The sequence below is a fragment of the Bactrocera tryoni genome, unplaced genomic scaffold (genome assembly GCF_016617805.1).
Source record: "Bactrocera tryoni isolate S06 unplaced genomic scaffold, CSIRO_BtryS06_freeze2 scaffold_7, whole genome shotgun sequence".
Taxonomy (NCBI): Eukaryota; Metazoa; Arthropoda; class Insecta; order Diptera; family Tephritidae; genus Bactrocera; species Bactrocera tryoni.
The window spans coordinates 21,124,392-21,142,834 of record NW_024396366.1 but is presented as its reverse complement, the minus strand read 5'-3'; the positions used below and the strand labels follow the sequence as shown (position 1 = coordinate 21,142,834).

The following is an 18,443-nucleotide window of genomic DNA, read 5'->3' as shown; positions in this document are numbered from 1 at the left end:
CAGTAGTGTGATGCGATTTTTACCAAGGATACAAATATCGAACAAGGAATTTGTCCCAAATTTGGTTTTTCTAACCAAATTTCATGCGCGGGAGTGTTGGAAAAGTGCGAGTGATACAAAGCCTTCAAAGGCGGTCGAGAGATCGTTGAAGACATGCCTCATTCTGGACGACCTTCGACATCTTCAACTATTGAAATTATTGAAAAAAAATTAATCATATGGTGCTTCAAAACCGTCAGGTACTTTTCGAATGATTGCGGATATTTTGGGCATAAAACGCGCTCTTGCCCGACTCGTTCCGATAAAAGTCTCTTTGGACATGTTTGATCGTTCCAATTCCAATCCCACATTCACGAAAAGCTTTTTGACTGCCGGTGAGACATGGGTTTATAAGTTTGGCATGTATCGAAGTCAACAAGCATGGGAATGGAAGGAGAAAAACGAACCTAATCCAAAAAAAACGACACTAAAGCCACTCAAAAATCAAGATGATGGTCATTGATTTTTTCGATAAGGACGGTCTTTAAGTACAGTGGTACTCCAATATAACGAATGATATAATGTTGGGACCGTTCGTTAAACTGAAATATTCGTTATATCGGAAACGAAAAGTAAATTAATATTGTTACATATATGTTTAAAAATAACTATTTATTAATGAATTCATAAACATTGGTTGAAATAAATACATATACAATGGAAAATGCATACAATAAAATTAATTAAAAGTTGAATTATATAACAAAAATATGAGCATTATTCAACTGAAAAGAAATTTGTTATGCTCATTTGCTTTTGTGGGCGAGAAATTTTGAGATCCTGTGCCTTTTGATGTAGGATTTTCAATAAAAATATTTTTTCCTGTTCCACGTTGTTTTCTTTAGACCATTTGATACACTTCTCAAAGCAGTCGATGGCATCAGTATGCTTTATTGGCGGCACAGCTACAACTGCAGCGGTACCACCTTCCTCCTCTTCTGAAATTTCTATAGCTAGTTCATTTTCAGAACTCGGGTTCTCTTCTACAAGTACATTGTCTAGCCTATTCCATGCTTCCAAATCATCTGTGTTGAACTTTGTCTAAAAATTTTATTTGAATATTAATTTAAATTATTTCTACAAATGCATAAGTTAAACCATACCTGGGGAAACATTATATGGATAAAAGAGAAAGTGTGCTCTCCATAACAGAAAGGTCTTTTTCTGAATCGCAAATCTGCTAGAGGTATATTGTCTTCATCATCTTCATCGTCAGGTGTGGTTTTATTAATTAAAATGTTTTCCAACACTTCTGAAGAACAAACCCTGAAACTTTTTTCCCAAGCTGCAGCAATAAGTTGAACTGCATTGAAAAGGGTGAGGTCCTTTAACGCTGAGTTTATATTTTCTTTTTGCACTACACTGCTCAGTAAAGAATTTCGGTGCAAAATAATTTGGTGAGGCGAATCGCGTTCTGGTCCATCGGTTGAATAGAGCCGTTACATTCGGTGGCATAAACACTGTCCATATTTTTCCATCTGGAGTCACCAAATCTTCTTCAGGTGGATGACTAGGAGCGTTATCCAGGAGTAATATTGCTCGCTTTGGTAGATTTCGACTTTCAAGAAAATCTTCAACCTATAATTAAAAGTATTATTAAGGAGTATTGAAGTGAAAATTGTTGTAATATACAAACCTGAAGCACGAATTTACTAAAAAACCATTTTATAAAAATTTCGATATTCATCCACGCGGATTTTGAGTGCGCATAGTCCACGGCAAGTGTTTTGTTTTTAAAGGAACGAGGGTTTTTTGATTTTCCTATTACAAGAGGCTTTAATTTCATTGTTTCCGTTGCATTTGAGCAGGCAAGAATTGTAACTCGTTCCTTGGATAGCCCGGTGCTCTGTCTTCATTAGCGTGAACTAGAGTTTGGTTCAGCAACATCTTCCAGTAAAGTCCAGTTTCATCAGCGTTGAAAACTGCATCAAGACTTATGTTATTTTTTACGATAATTTCATTTAATTTTTCTTTGAACGGTGTCACTAAATCAGCTTGGGAGGACAGTTTTTCGCCAGATTCTTTTAAAATTCGGATCCCAAACCGTTTTTTAAATTTACTAAACCAACCATTACTTGCCTTAAAATTTTCATTGGGATATTTTGTATTATGGCTTTGCACAGCTTTGGCTTTTAAAATATTGCTGTTAATAGGTACGTGCTTTTCACGCTGGGAGACAAGCCACTTATATAAAGCCTTTTCCATCCTATGATATTCGCCTTTCTTTAACGATTGTCGTCTCAATGTGCCAGCATGTGTACCTTTAACACTTCTTATCACTTTCCGAAAATTTTTTAAAATTGTGCAAACACTCGATTTTGGAATACAATATTTCAAAGAGATTTCTTTCAGGTTTTCCCTTTTTATTGTCGTCAATTATTTTTAATTTGTCACCCAAGCAAAGCCGTTTTCGAATTGAAGGCATTTTTTAAATAATTTATGCGATATCCTCACTTTACCACTTTGAACTCTACAACTGATATTTCTGGACAATAAAGCGTGCATAAAAAAATAAATAGAATTCTTTAAAAAATAGCTCAATAATAACAAGAACTAACGGGTATTTAACTGCCTGCATTGTTTTTTGTTGTAATACAACCAAAACCAAATACAAACGCCATACATTCGTAATATCGAGTTCATCCAATGCCCAGCTTTCGTTATATAGAGTCATCAATGTATTGAAAAACAGCGTTCGTTATATTGAACATTCGTTATATCGGCGTTCGTTATACTGGAGCACCACTGTAGTTATATTTGGCCATAATGAAACATTTGCGTTAGAACATCTGTTGAAAATGGCCGGATTTGTAGAAGAACAATTCATGAATTTTACACGATGATAATGCATCGAGCCATGATTGTGACCGAATTTAACACTTTCATTCTTCTAAGTCCCGTTATTTAAATTTTTTTGACGCCCGGTTTTTTGCATTATGTAATCTGGTGTATTGTGTAAGTTTACAGTGAATTGTTCTAATGTAAGCTATGCAAAGGTTCATTCAGTAATTGTTTTTCGCAGAGTGAAATTGTCAAGATCGCGAAAACAAGCGTTTACGCAAAAATTGTTTAAAAAGATTAAAATAAATGTTTTATTGTAAAACCAAGGGAACAACATAAATAAATAAGGGTAAGTTAGTTAATATAAATAAAAATAAGTCATTGGAAAAGTGTTTAGTTTGTTTACAATAATTTTGTAAAAGTGCAGGACACTAAGGACTTTGAAATTTGTATCACTTCCTACTTGAGATAAGACTAACATAATGTATATGTATCTGTCCTAAAAAATGTTTAAGTTCCGCCCATTTTAACTCGGGCATGAGAGGGTTAAAGTCATAAACGCAATGAATGCCATCAATGAACCAACGTATTTACCAGATTTGGCTCTATGTGATTTTTTCTTATTCCCCAAGCTGAAGGAGCTGAAGGGCATTCCAAAAAGTACGTAAGAAAATCATTTCGAAGACTGGCATAAGTGGTGGGAATTTACTTTACTGTGTCACAAAGTATGTGTATTTCTATTAGTCTTTCCCACGTTTTTAAGAGAAATGAAAAGAGACTAATCTGTTTGAAGTTCTTTGACTTGTATGTAAGCTTTTGCCCGCGTTCGCTATATATCAATTTGACTTTCCTTCAAAACTATCTATCCACTATAATCCCCGGTATTTTATGTGCTCAACCTGTTTCTGTAATCTTAGCAGGCTGTAATATCTATCCCAACCTTCCTTGTCTTAGGATAATTTAGCTAAACTTAACAGCTTCAGTAATATACGCCCCTCATTAACTCATGGCTCCTGAATGGGGGCAAAAGCCAAGCTGTTATATTGCCACGACGTTAAAGGCTACTGTAGCTGGTTTAATGTGATGGAGATTAGTTTGTAAAACACGAATTCACAATAGTTTTAGCGACTAAAGTTTAGAGAGTATAGTATGGGATCTTCCTCGATTTCGCCCATCTCGTTTTCCGATACTAGGTGGTCTGCAGCCTTGGCGATCGAATTGTAGGTAGTTATTCTCACCTTTGTGAGTCCGTAATTTATTCCGCACCACTTTTCGTCTTTGAAAACAGTAAGTGAATCTGCATAGTGACCCTTTTGGCCTCCACGCCAGATTCTGCTACGGAGTCCTCGAACGCCTTAACGAATTTCCACCTCCTTGTAAGCAGATTCTTGCCTTTAGCCTTTTTGTCTATCGCTACCATCTTAGTTCTGGGATATACCTCCCCTAAATTGGCTATATCGGTTTTTTTAGTACGACCGATCTCTTGTCGTAGAAATCAATTATTTTTGACCCTGGACCCGGCATTATTGTTTTGTTACCTCCGTTGTCAACGCTGCTTGCGCCCATTTCCATCGGGTTCTGAGCATTGTTTCTTCAGGATCTTAATCATCCAGTACACCAATGATAATGCGATATCGCACGTTCATTTCCAAAATCGAAATATATGCGCCTCTGGTCATAAGTTAGGCAACACGGCTTTGCTAATTTTGGATAATGCACCAGGCCATTCAAGTAATTTAATCGACCTATCTGATGATGTCAAGATTGAGTACCTTCCGAAAAATACCACAGCTCTGAACCAACCAACGGATCAGGGTGCAATAGCCATTTTTAAGGCATATCGTCTACTCCGAACTTACCTGGCAACTTATAAGGTAAATCTTCAACTAAGACATTTAAAAACTATTTAAAATATAAAAACTACAACATCAAGGATGCTATTGACAACATTGTTGAATCTTTGAATGTATTAAAATTAAAAACTGTGACTCTGTTCGGATAAAGATATGGTAGAATGTGTAAAGAGCTCAACCACCAATGAACTCTTAAAACGGGTAAATTGTTTCTAGCTGGTGCATCAAATGTGTGAGCCTTAATAAAAAATAATAAAAATATTATTTAGACTTTGAACTAAAGGAAATAATTACGCAATTGAAATCATAGTATAGGAGGTTTACTTAGTCTAATATTACAATCAGGTTCAGTGACATTATTTGTTGAATCTTCTCCATACAAGTTCAAAAAATTTTGACTTTGTTTATTTTTGGAAGTGCTAACACCCTGAGCTCTTTTTCCACGTTTCGTGCACATTTTTCTTAGTCTAATTTAAAGACTTTCTAGGAGATTATTTAATAAAAATTGAACTTAAAACATTTTGAATTCTGGAACAAATTTACAAATATTTAAAATTTTGAGTTGTTTCTTGAAGAGGTAGTAAGATTTGGGTGAAAAGATTAGGGGATATATTATACAAAAACGACAAAATTGTCGACCTATTATTTATCTTGTACAAGACTTTCTGAACTAAATGCTTTGGTAACCTAAATAATTTCATAAGTAGTTCGCCAAACCATCTGCAAAAATATAATTGTCAACAAGTAAGGAATGGCTAAGTTCAAAAATTAAAAATTCAACTATAGGTACCGGGGTCTAAATATTTGGTACCTAGGAGCATAAGGTGGTACACACTAAATACATTATTCTTACAAAGTTTTATTCTCTTATAGTATATTAATTGCTTCTTGATTTTTGTACTGGAAACAGAGCGAATCAAGTGAAATAAAAATTTGTGCTATATGAGAGTAGGCGTGGTTGTTTTCCGACTTCCTTCATTTTCACGCTGTGACATAAGAATATAAAAAGAACACGTACTAAATTTTGTCGATATCGGTTGGTTGGGTCCCGAGATATTTGATTTCACCAAAAAGTGGGTGGTGCCACGCCCATCGTCCACTTTTCACACCGGCTCTCATAAAGCTTTCTCATACCACCTGGATGGTAAAATTTAATGACGAGCGTATTCAGTTACTTAATTTTTGCGCTTTTAGTGGTTTTTAACAGTACCGTTATATGGGGAGTGAGCGGTGTAATCTTCCGATTTCATCCATTTTCACTCTATAGGTAGAAGTTCTTGTAAGATTTGTACACAGTAAATTTGGTTGTTGTAGCTTAAGTGGTTTAGGGGATATGTGCATTAAACCTGTTAGAGGGCGGGGCCCTGCCTTCTTTTTTATCATTTTTTCCCACAGGTGCCCCTTGCCACTGCAATTCATTATGCCAAATTATAGCTTTATATCTTAAATAAGTGTTTAGTTATGGCCCTTTATATGTTTTCGGTTAATAGCGATTTGTAGGCGTGACAGTAATCCGAATACGTTCATCTTTGAACTCGAATTTTATTTTTTTACTGGGGAACTCAAGTTATAGCTTGCACTAACGGACGGACGGGCAGAGAGTCAACCGGATTTAAACTTTTCAACACAACTCTTATATACCTCGATAAGTTTAATATGATACGTACAACCGTTAGGTGAACAAAACCATAACACTCTGTAGCAACTGGTTGCAAGAGAATAATAAAATTAATGGCATCTGGGAATGTCTAAAGATCTTGAAGGTTGATCCTGGGAGCATTATTAAGACAATGTACATATGTCACGTACATGCGTAGAACCTCTCTGTTGAAACTCCACTCCTCAGTAAAAGTTTATAACAAAATATTCTTTAAAAAGGTTTTCCATTTTCTTTTAAAAATTTAAGTATATCTCGGTAGCGGTAGTCAAAAAATCTTGCACAAATAACCACATCAGATTGAGTTAGGCAATACCCATCTTGGCTTGTTAAAGTGTTAGCTTCTTCTTCTTCTTAATTGGCGTAGACACCGCTTACGCGATTATAGCCGAGTTAACAACAGCGCGCCAGTCGTTTTTTCTTTTCGCTACATGGCGCCAATTGGATATTCCAAGCGAAGCCAGGTTCTTCTCCACTTGGTCCTTCCAACGGAGTGGAGGTCTTTCTCTTCCTCTACTTCCCCCGGCGGATACTGCGTGGAATACTTTCAGAGCTGGAGTGCTTTCATCCATCCGGACAACATGACCTACCCAGCGTAGCCGCTGTCTTTTAATTCGCTGAACTATGTCACTGTCGTCGTATATCTCGTACAGCTCTCGTTCCATCGAATGCGATGTTCGCCGTGGCCAATGCGCAAAGTACCATAAATCTTTCGCAGAATTTTTCTCTCGAAAACTCGTAACGTCGACTCATCGGCTGATGTCATCGTCCAAGCCTCTGCACCATATAGCAGGACGGGAATTATGAGCGAGGTATAGAGTTTGGCTTTCGTTCGTCGAGAGAGGACTTTACTTTTCATTTGCCTACTAAGTCCAAAGTAACACCTGTTGGCAAGAGCAATCCTGCGTTGGATTTCTAGGCTGTACTTGTTGGTGGTGTTAATACTGGTTCCTAAATAGACGAAATTATCTACAACTTCAAAGTTATGACTGTCAAAAGTGACGTGAGAGCCAAGTCGCGAGTGCGACGACTGTTTGTTTGATGACAGGAGATATTTCGTCTTGCCCTCGTTCACTGCCAGACCCATTTTCTGTGCTTCCTTGTCCAGCCTGGAGAAAGCAGAACTAACGGCGCGGGTGTTGAGGCCGATGATACGCCAGCAGCTGTACACTCTTTTAGAAGATGGTACCTTCTCTGTTTAGTTCTGCAGCTCGAACTATTTTCTCCATAAGCAGGTTGAAGAAGTCGCACGATAGGGAGTCGCCTTGTCTGAAACCTCGTTTGGTATCGAACGGCTCGGAGAGGTCCTTCCCGATCCTGACGGAGCTTTTGGTGTTACTCAACGTCAGTTTACACAGCCGTATTAGTTTTGCGGGGATACCAAATTCAGACATCGCGGCATAAAGGCAGCTCCTTTTCGTGCTGTCGAAAGCTGCTTTGAAATTGACGAAGGTCTTTTCCAAGACTTGGCGCATGGTGAATATCTGGTCGGTTGTTGATTTTCCAGGTCTGAAGCCACACTGATAAGGTCAAATCAGTTTGTTGACGGTGGGCTTTAATCTTTCACACAATACGCTCGATAGAACCTTATATGCGATGTTGAGGAGGCTAATCCCACGGTAGTTGGCGCAGATTGTGGGGTCTCCTTTTTTATGGATTGGGCATAGCACACTTGAATTCCAATAGTTGGGCATGCTTTCGTCCGACCATATTTTACAAAGAAGCTGATGCATGCTCATTATCAGTTTTTCGCCTCCGTGTTTGAATAGCTCGGCCGGCAATTCGTCGGCCCCTGCCGCTTTGTTGTTCTTCTGGCGGGCAAATGATATTCGAACTTCTTCATGGTCGGGCAATGGAACGACTGGTCGATCGTAACGTTGCGAGGTAGCAGCCTGTTTTCTCTCCGCTGCGACACGGCATTCCTCGTCGTACCAGCTGTTCTTTTGCACTTTCCGAAAACCAATGGCTTCGGTTGCAGCTGTTCGTAAGGAATTTGAAATGCCGTCCCACAGTTCCCTTATACCGAGTTGATGACGAGTGCTCTCAGAGAGCAGTAGTGCAAGCCGAGTAGAAAATCGTTCGGCTGTCTGTTGTGATTGCAGCTTCTCGACGTCGAACCTTCCTTGTGTTTGTTGGCGTGTGTTTTTTGCTGCACAGAGGCGGGTGCGAATCTTGGCTGCAACAAGATAGTGATCCGAGTCGATGTTAGGACCTCGGAGCGCACGCACATCTAAAACACTGGAGACGTGTCTGCCGTCTGTCACAACATGATCGATCTGGTTGGCAGTTTTTCGATTCGGAGACAGCCAGGTAGCTTGATGAATTTTTTTATGCTGAAATCTAGTACTACAGATAACCATATTTCGGGCCCCGGCGAAGTCGATCAGCCTCAACCCATTTGGGTATGTTTCGTCGTGGAGGCTGAATGTACCGACCGTAGTGCCAAAGATACCTTCTTTACCCACCCTGGCGTTAAAGTCGCCAAGCACGATTTTGACATCGTGGCAGGGGCAACTCTCATAAGTGCGCTCCAAGCACTCATAAAAGAAATCTTTGGTCACATCGTCCTTCTCTTCCGTCGGGGCGTGGGCGCAAATCAGCGATATGTTGAAGAACCTCGCTTTGGTGCGGATTGTGGCTAGACGTCCATTCACCGGAGTGAATGATAGTACTCGGCGACGGAGTCTCTCTCCCACCACGAATCCAACACCAAACTTGCGCTCCTTTATATGGTCACTGTAGTAAATGTCACAAGGACCTACTCGTCTCTGTCCTTGTCCCGTCCATCGCATTTCTTGGACGGCGATGATGTCAGCCTTTATTTTCGCGAGGACATCAACCAGCTGGGCAGCGGCACCTTCCCAATTAAGGGTCCGGACATTCCAGGTGCATGCCCTTATATCGTAGTCCTTATTTCGTTTGCCATGGTCATCATCAAAAGGGGATTTTCATTGGTATAGTTTTTTACGTGGCGGGTCCCAAACCCAGCGCGCAACCCTATGTAGGGGATGTTTCGCCTTCTCACTTTAGCTCGCCTTCGAACGGATGTTCTTAGGCTACTTAGATACTTGGTCAAAAACCGGAAGTAGTGAGCTGCTTGAGCCATGTGTAAAAGAATCGTTTCTGGCCACTCCCAAGTGAATGGCGATCAGAGAACTTTCCTCACTTGCGTGCACTTCTACACATGACTCCATCCTCCAAAGTGTTAGCTTACTCTTCCGAAATATGGTTAGATTAAACAGTTTTAGATTAAATGAACAAAAGCTGAATAAATTGAGATGCAAACTGCCTACTGATGCAAAAGTTTTCAGTTAGATATTATTAATTCCAGCAACGTAAGAATTAGTTTTGGGAACACGATTGCCAACGAAACGGATCTGCTTTTTTTAAAGAGAACTTTCGCATGGACCGAAGTTCCTTTGATAAATTGTGTGACATCCTCCGCACGTTACAAAAAATGGATACAAATTACCAAAAAGCTATTCCTATCGAGAAAAGAGTGGCTATAACATTATTTGCTTTAGGGTCATCTGCAGAGTATCGTAGTATCGCCAACATGTTCGGTGTAGGAAAATCTGCGGTTTGCGAAATTTTACTGAATTTTGCACCGAAATCTGGAGATTACTGCAGCCAGCCTGTTTTAAAATGTTGCCTCTAAACAGAGAAAATATAACCGAATTGGTGACTGGTTTCGAGGTAATTGGATTCCCACAATGTTTAGGAGCAATTGGTAAATATTGGTTACAAAATCTTAAATTTGCGCTAATGTACATTTAGATTCATCCATCATCTGACGAAGCTGTGGATTATTATAATTATAAAGGCATTAGTTGATGCTAAGTAAAGTCTAAAAACTCAATATACATATATTATTGTTATTATTATTATTATTGTTATTATTATTATTATTATTATTATTATTATTATTATTATAATTATTATTATTATTTATTAGAGTAATATGAAATATTAAACTAACTTGAGTAAATACACACTAGCTACCAGGGCCTACATATAAGTACATAAGTAATATTTACAATGTATTTATACTCTACCAACAAAGTTTCTAAGGAGAGTATTATAGTTTTGTTCACATAACGGTTGTTTGTAAGTCCTAAAACTAAAAGAGTCAGATATAGGGTTATATATACCAAAGTGATCAGGGTGACGAGTAGAGTCGAAATCTGGATGTCTGTCTGTCCGTCCGTCCGTCCGTGCAAGCTGTAACTTGAGTAAAAATTGAGATATCATGATGAAACTTGGTACACGTATTCCTTGGCTCCATAAGTAGGTTAAGTTCGAAGAGGGGCAAAATCGGCGTACTGCCACGCCCACAAAATGGCGGAAACCGAAAACCTACAAAGTGTCATAACTAAGCCATAAATAAAGATATTAAAGTGAAATTTAGCACAAAGGATCGCATTAGGGAGGGGCATATTTGGACGCAATTTTTTTGGAAAAGTGGGCGTGGCCCCGCCCCCTCCTAAGTTTTTTGTACGTATCTCGGAAACTACTATAGCTATGTCAACCAAACTTTACAGAGTCGTTTTCTTCAGGTATTTCCATATACAGTTCAAAAATGGAAGAAATCGGATAATAACCACGCCCAACTCCCATACAAAGGTTATGTTGAAAATCACTAAAAGTGCTTTAACCGACTAACAAAAAACGTCAGAAACACTAAATTTTACGGAAGAAATTGCAGAAGGAAGCTGCACCCAGGCTTTTTTTAAAACTTGAAAATGGGCGTGGCCTCGCCCACTTATGGATCAAAAACCATATCTCAGGAACTACTAGACCGATTTCAATGAAATTCGGTATATAATATTTTCTTAACACCCTGATGACATGTACGAAACATGGGTGAAATCGGTTCACAACCACGCCTTCTTCCAATATAACGCTATTTTGAATTCCATCTGATGCCTTTTCTGTATAATACGAGTATATACATTAGGAACCAATGATGATAGCGGAATAAAATTTTACACAAATACGGTATTTGAAAAATATGAAAATGACGTATAATGAAATCTCGATTATCACTTTATCATGCGAGAGTATAAAATGTTCGGTGACACCCGAACTTAGCCCTTCCTTACTTGTTTCAGATACCGTTTTACTTACATAAACGTAGGAAGTGTCGTGCGATGTAATGACTCTCAAATTTATGAGACGTCATCACTTAAAAAAGAAATGGATAGTTGTCCTTTACTAAGCGAAATGTCTAGAGAAATTTCAGGCGTAAATGTGCCAGTATTCATTATTGGAGATTCGGCTTTTCGATTTAGCAAACAACTAATGAAACCGTATCCATTTAGCGTAAATCAAAATAATGGTGAGAAGGTATTCAACTACGCTCTTTCGAATACACGTAGAGTTGTCGAAAATGCTTTTGGACACCTCAAGGCCCGCTTTCGACGCATCGGAAAAGGAATTGACAACTCTGTACGGAATGCCAACTCCATAATAAAAGCACGTTGCGTCCTTCACAATTTTTTAAATGATAACAACGACACGCTAAACCCTAAATGGTGACGCGCTTTGGAAGAGTTGGAGACTAGACGCCAGAATCCGTGTGATCCAATTAATGGAAAAATGATTCGAACAGCACTTTGTACATATTTTGGTAAGTACATGTGCATATTGTATCACAATATCTACATTTTACACAATTACATATACATTAAATCAAAGATAAGTTGTACACACCAAATAAAATTCAATTTTATTTTCCATATAAAAACTAATACAAATCAACGTTAAACATAAGTATATTACTAAACAAAAAATACTTATATTCATTAATTTTTTTATTTATTTAGAAATTGAAGTAATCGTTCATTTGTTATTGTTCCATCATTTCGTTTTTTTTATTGTCGTTTTCAACCATTTTTTTTTTGTCAAGTCCTTAATTTCTTTGCTGGTTTCATTGGATTCCTGACTTGCTTTCTCGAGCTGTTTTTCAATTTGTTCAAATTTTTTTAATATGATGCTCTGAAAATAATTCCTTCTTTTATTAATAGAATCACTCGGCTCGGGAGACGGTAATGGTAGCGAAGAAGTATCGGTTGGCGACATCGGCATGTTGTTGTTGTTGTTGTTGTAGCGGCATAATTCTGCCGAGTTGACAGTCCTTGGCCGGATAAAAATCCCGGTCCGTTCTGGTTACGTAGACCCGACATCGGCATAGCTGAGGGCGATGGTAGGCAAACCGGTGACGACAATGGAGATATAGCAACAAATGTGGAAGACGCAGCCGTTTCCACCGAAATTTGGAATGGTTCGGAGTTAGTAGAACCTTTTTAAAAATGTACATATGTATGTAAATATAAATAATATATTGAATTGAACAAAACAAATGTTTCTTACATTGAAAACTTTCCTCCACTAAGCTCTCGGCGTTGTAGCTGACGTACGGCAACAGTACGGCTCTCATTTTATCATAAAGTCGCCACTGCGAGGGAGAACCGCCAGTTGACCCGACTGCTGTCTTCTCTTTCCTGTAAAACATGATATATATGTAGAAACTCTATTTTTGCATAATTTAATTTAATTACATACTAATATCTCTTTGAAAGATTGTGCATTTTCGATTTTATTTCACTCGCCGTGAAATGCACACCTAGTCGCTGCAACTCCATTGCCATTTCCTCCACTATGTGGTTGTTTTTCCTAGGACCGCGAAAAGCACTAATTTTGCTCTGCCACAATTCAATTAGTAGGGCTTCTGCCCTATCACTCCAACAACTTCTTTTCTTATATTTTTGTTTTTCCATTTTTGAAATTAATATCAAGTTACAGCTGTATTTTTATATGGAATGTAAACAAATATCAAGTGACAATTTAGGGCCGGCAAAATATGTCTTCCAAAAAAATCGATTAAACTAGAGCAGGCACCGATTATAATGAGTGGAATGTAAGCTTTCAAGTAGTTTTCAGCGAAAACTGTGTTTTCGTTTAACAGATTTTACATGGACGAAAACACAAGTTTTCGTGCGAAAACCAGTTTTTCCCACGAAAACATGTTTTCGTTGTCGGTCCGAACATAGTATTATACTGTAAGGGGCTATACCATGACGCATGAAAAATTAGGCGATTTTCGTGAATTTTTTTAAAAGGAATTAGATTGAATGTTTCAAGGTTCTATGGACGTAATAAAGTACATTTTTAGCTATATTAAATTTTTTTTTACAAAAATATTGCAAAATAACGGAGTTTTGTGCTGTCTGCGGAAGTGCCGAAAAAAATGCCTCAACTGCTGGCATGATTCCGGTCGAATGAGTAGCTGAAACAAAAAAATTCAAAATGTTTATTAAACTTAAATATATTTTCTATGCAATGAACTACGATCTTTGAAAAATATCAAAAATTAAGAAAATAACTTAATTAAAAAAAAACGTTTTTTTAGGAAAAAAATGGTCGTTTTTTTAATGCCAAATTGACAATTTTCAACCAATCAAAAAGATCGTAGTCAACTATACCCAGTTTTAATTTTCGATCGGTCAATTTCTCGTTGAGTTATGATGTCAGCAATTTTGAAAAATGTCGTTTCAAGAAAAACGCGTTTAAAATTTCACTGGCATATGTTTGCACCTCTGAGCGGTCGCTGTTTAGAGCGCTGCCATACAAAAACTATTCAAGATACAACCTTGCCGATTTCACAGGATATTTTTGATTATATAAACTATCAAAAAAGCCAAAAAAAAATTTTTTTGAAAGCGTCACACTGGTATAGCCCCTTAATGGTTAGAACTGGAATGAAAAAATGTGTAGGTACATAGAAAGTTCAGTTACAATACAATTTAATTTTAAATACATCAGAGTTGCATACGCATACGTTGATATACGCAGGTCTGCATTTAAACACGCTTTCTCAGGGTTCATATGCATGCATATTACAAAGCAATACAATTCATTTAATGAATTTAAACCTAGCATACCTGTCAACTTCTCGTGGCTAGGCTTTGATAAATTTTTCCTCAAAATATCAGCAATCTTGTCACTGCTGCAACAATATTTGAGATCGATGCCGACTCCTCGATAAATATGTAGTGTAGTGATATTTTATGTCGATATGTTTAGTTCTAGCGTGATATACCGGATTCTTTGCAAGATTCACAGCACTGAGATTATCTCCATTTACCATGATCTTCTTGGGACATTCGATTCTCATTTCTCTCAAAAGAGTTCGTAAAAATACTGCTTCTTTCGCGGCTGACGGCCTCGGTGCTGCTGTGCGCTATTGTCGTTTGTTTCTTTAACTCATATGAAAAAACACCTCCAGCAAGTATAAATACATCCCTGTATATGACTTACGCTCGCTGCTATCGCCGCCCTAACCTGCATCGACAAAGCATTCGATTTCTTTGCCAGTGGTTTAATACCGCCATCGCATGTCTTGAGATATGCAGATATCTAACGCAATATTCTCGAAGCTGTAGCCATATGCTCTGAATGTGGATCGTTGTTTCGTTGGCAAGTTTACACACTGAGTGCAAAATATCTGGCCGCGTATATACCGCTAGGTACATTCACGAACCTACTAATGATTGGTACTGCATCTGATCGGCCTTCTTAAATTTACTCTCATTACAATTTACTTGATTTCCATACTGTGTTCGCTTAACATCTTCTGTATATATGATTTTTGCCTAACGCATATATGTAGACCCAGTTTCACCATCGCGATCAATTTCCATGCTCAAAAAATATTGTACTGCTCCTTTGTCAACTATCTTAACTTCTTTCGAAATGTCATTCTTTATTTGTTGCATTTGATTGTGATCGGAGCACGCTATAAGCAGATCATCGACTTATACTGCTATAATATTGATGTGACCATCATAGTGATTTACATACACACACGGTTCGCTTTTACATGGTTGGAATCCAATAGCCTTTAATATGCCGTCCAACTTCATGTACCATTGACGCCCAGACTGCTTAAGTCCATACAATGCCTTTTCCAATTTCAGACAATCATTTGGATAACGTTTCCCTACAAACCTAGCTGGGGCTGATATAAATTTCACCAAACAACTCTCTATTCAAATATGCTGTTGAAATGTTTACTTGGTGGAGATATAAACCATACTCCGCTGCAATCGCAAAAATCATTCTTATTGTGCTATACCGCACCACCGGTGAAAATGTATCTTTATAATTCACACCGTTAGTTTGCGAATAGCCTTTAGCAACTAATCTTGCTTTAAAACGTTCTATTTTACCGTTTTTGTCCTTCTTTAAAGCAAAAACCCACTTTCAACGCACTTCTTTCTGCCCTTTTGGCAATTCCGCAAGTTGCCATGTATCGTTGTCTAATAACGATTGGTATTCATTTTCCATAGTTTCGTGCCACTCATTAGCGTATTGGCTTGTCAACGCCTGTTCTACCGTTTCTCGTACTTCTGTTTCATCATACTACATTATATTTAAATAGTTGTTTTGTTTCGTTTTTCTGCCTGGCTCGCCAGTTCGAACAATGGTCGGTCTACCAGGTCTTCTCTGCTTTTGTAGTACTGAATTTTCTCCTTCTTCAGCGGATTGGAACTCATCATCACTGTTAACTAGTGCTGATTGTAGTATGTACTTCGCTTTCACCTGAATTAGTATTTCGAATCTAATGCTCTTGTTGGTGCAAGGTTTCGTAGATAGTCTGCAGTGTAAACAGCCTCTGCCCAAAGAGTTTCGTTTACACCCGAACTGACTAGCATACTCCTCGCCATTTCAACCAGCGTTGGATTGAACTTCTGTAACGCCGTTCTGTTGAGGTGTGTATGGTACAGTAAGTTGCCGTATTATACCATTTTCTTTAAAAAAAAATTATCAAACGAATTATTTACGAACGCTGTACCATTATCGCAGCGTAGCACTTTGATTTTATTGCCACTTTGGCACTCTGCCATCTTTTTAAATTCTTTCAATTTACTGAAGACTTCATCTTTACTCTTCCAAGAAAAAACAAAAGCGTATCGTGTTTTGTCATCATCGAACGTTACAAAATATCTTGCGCCACCAAGTGGTGAAATTCTCATTGGGCCGCAGACATCACTATGAACTACCCTTAATATTTCCGCTGATCGACTTTCTGTACTGCAATATGTTTCCAGAGAACATAAAACATAGAGAAGGTGCAAATTGAATTCTGTATGATGTTCGATTGGACGGCTAACAGAACTTATAAGATTGTAAAACGGAATTTCACCATTCTCGCTGCTATTTAGCAGAAATGAGCTCGTTCTCTGGCAGAAATATATGTAAAACGACTGAATTCACGCGAGAATGAGAAATTCTTTGAAGAAAAATATACAAAGTCACACAAAGAATGTAAAGAAGCATTCTCTGAGTCACATATGCGTGATTATCTTGTATGATATGAACCATTTTGTTTCAGGAAAATGGTAAAAACTTTAATTTATTTTACAAAATCGTGATAAATTAGGTAAAAAATAATTTAATTATATTTTTTAATTTTTTAATTATTTCAAAAAAGTTGTATTTATTTCGAATATTACAAAAAGAAGATGTGCCAATTGAACTGAAATGTGCTCATATAAACACGTCTTTCCTTTCATTTCTTCAAAAAAAATTAATGACCTTCACATGCGTACTAATTCTATGGCATACGCACGCAAGCTTTACAAGCATAATACATACATATGTAGATACTTACAAATATTCGTACGCCTGTGAAAACAATTAGAGCTAAGTCGCTAAAAACACAAAGCACAAAACATCAAATGTATATGCAAAGAACGTATATTTAAGAAGGTCCAACAACGGACAAGCGTGTGAACTGTCAAAAGCTAACAAAATGCGATGAGTGCATTTCACCTCAGCTAGCTAAGAAGGAGAAATCTTAACAGTGGCGCGTGAACAGAGCTGAGCATTTAATGGAAATTATGCTCAGAAACATGCATTGCTATTACAGACGTATGTTGGCCTTTTGCTTATATTTTTATATGCTCATATGCCATCATGTTAATTGATGTGATTATCATTTTGCGTATTTCTATGAATATATGCATAATTTATATCATTCTAACTAAATTATGCTATTTTCAAAACGATATTTGTAGTTAATGTGCAATTAAGAGTTATTTATTAAAATATTTCTTATGTTTGAGAATACATTATAATAACATATGTATATGAATATGTTTGTAAATATAATATACATATGTATATATATGTATATGAGATACTATCATAATATAAAAAAAACTTAATATACATACATATTACAATAATACGTCATTTAATTTTCATACGCATCTACATATCAGCGCATAATTACATATGCACATATGTATGTATGTAAGTATAATTCAAATTCAAATATCATTTATCAGTAAAAAGTGTGCGCGCAAGTTACATTCCTATACTCTAAACACCTTGTAATAATATATACTTATGTATGTATATAGTAAATGCTTAATAGCTCACTAACATAAAATTAGGTTCCACATTAGGCTTAGTTGCGGAATAAGAGAGTGAGCGTTATTTCAGGTCTGCTAACGCCATCTCAACTAAAAACATAAATGTATACATACATATATATATAAATAAGTATATATAAGTAAATAAGCTAATGTCGAACGATAATACAGTTAAGCCTAATATTAGAAGCTAACTAACTAAGAATGTCAGTACAGTTAGCATTAGAATAAGGAGTATGTAAACTAATAAGGAATATAGAGTTAGTCAGTCTTAAGATTCAATTCAATAAAGGCGGTCGTAGAAAAAAAAAGCCTAAGCTCCTTTTTTTTCGGAAACTATAACTGGCGCAGTCGGGTTAACTTTGATCAAAAGATTAGAGGAATCGAATAGTATTGCCGAAAATATTTAAAAAGTTTAATTAAAAAAAACAAAAGCGAAAAAGTTTAAAATAAATACTTAAATATACATTTTACAAAAAAAGTAAACGATGCATAAATTAGTCAAATTAGTGAGATATATAGAACAAACAAAAGTGCGAAAAGTTTCAAATAAATAGAAAGTTCGAAAATAGTAAGAAAAAAATCCTATAAAAAACGAAACAAAAGCGAAAAAGTTTAAAATAAATACTTAAATATACATTTTACAAAAAAAAGTGAACGTGAAAATAGTAC

The 18,443-nt window shown here is 37.0% G+C and overlaps 2 pseudogenes; both read right to left on the bottom strand.

The window, feature by feature from the left end:
* Positions 1–842: 842 nt before the first annotated feature.
* Positions 843–1,494, bottom strand: LOC120781445 (annotated as a pseudogene).
* A 4,117-nt stretch (positions 1,495–5,611) lies between these two features.
* LOC120781844 lies at positions 5,612–12,920 on the bottom strand (annotated as a pseudogene).
* Between the last annotated feature and the right edge of the window lie 5,523 nt (positions 12,921–18,443).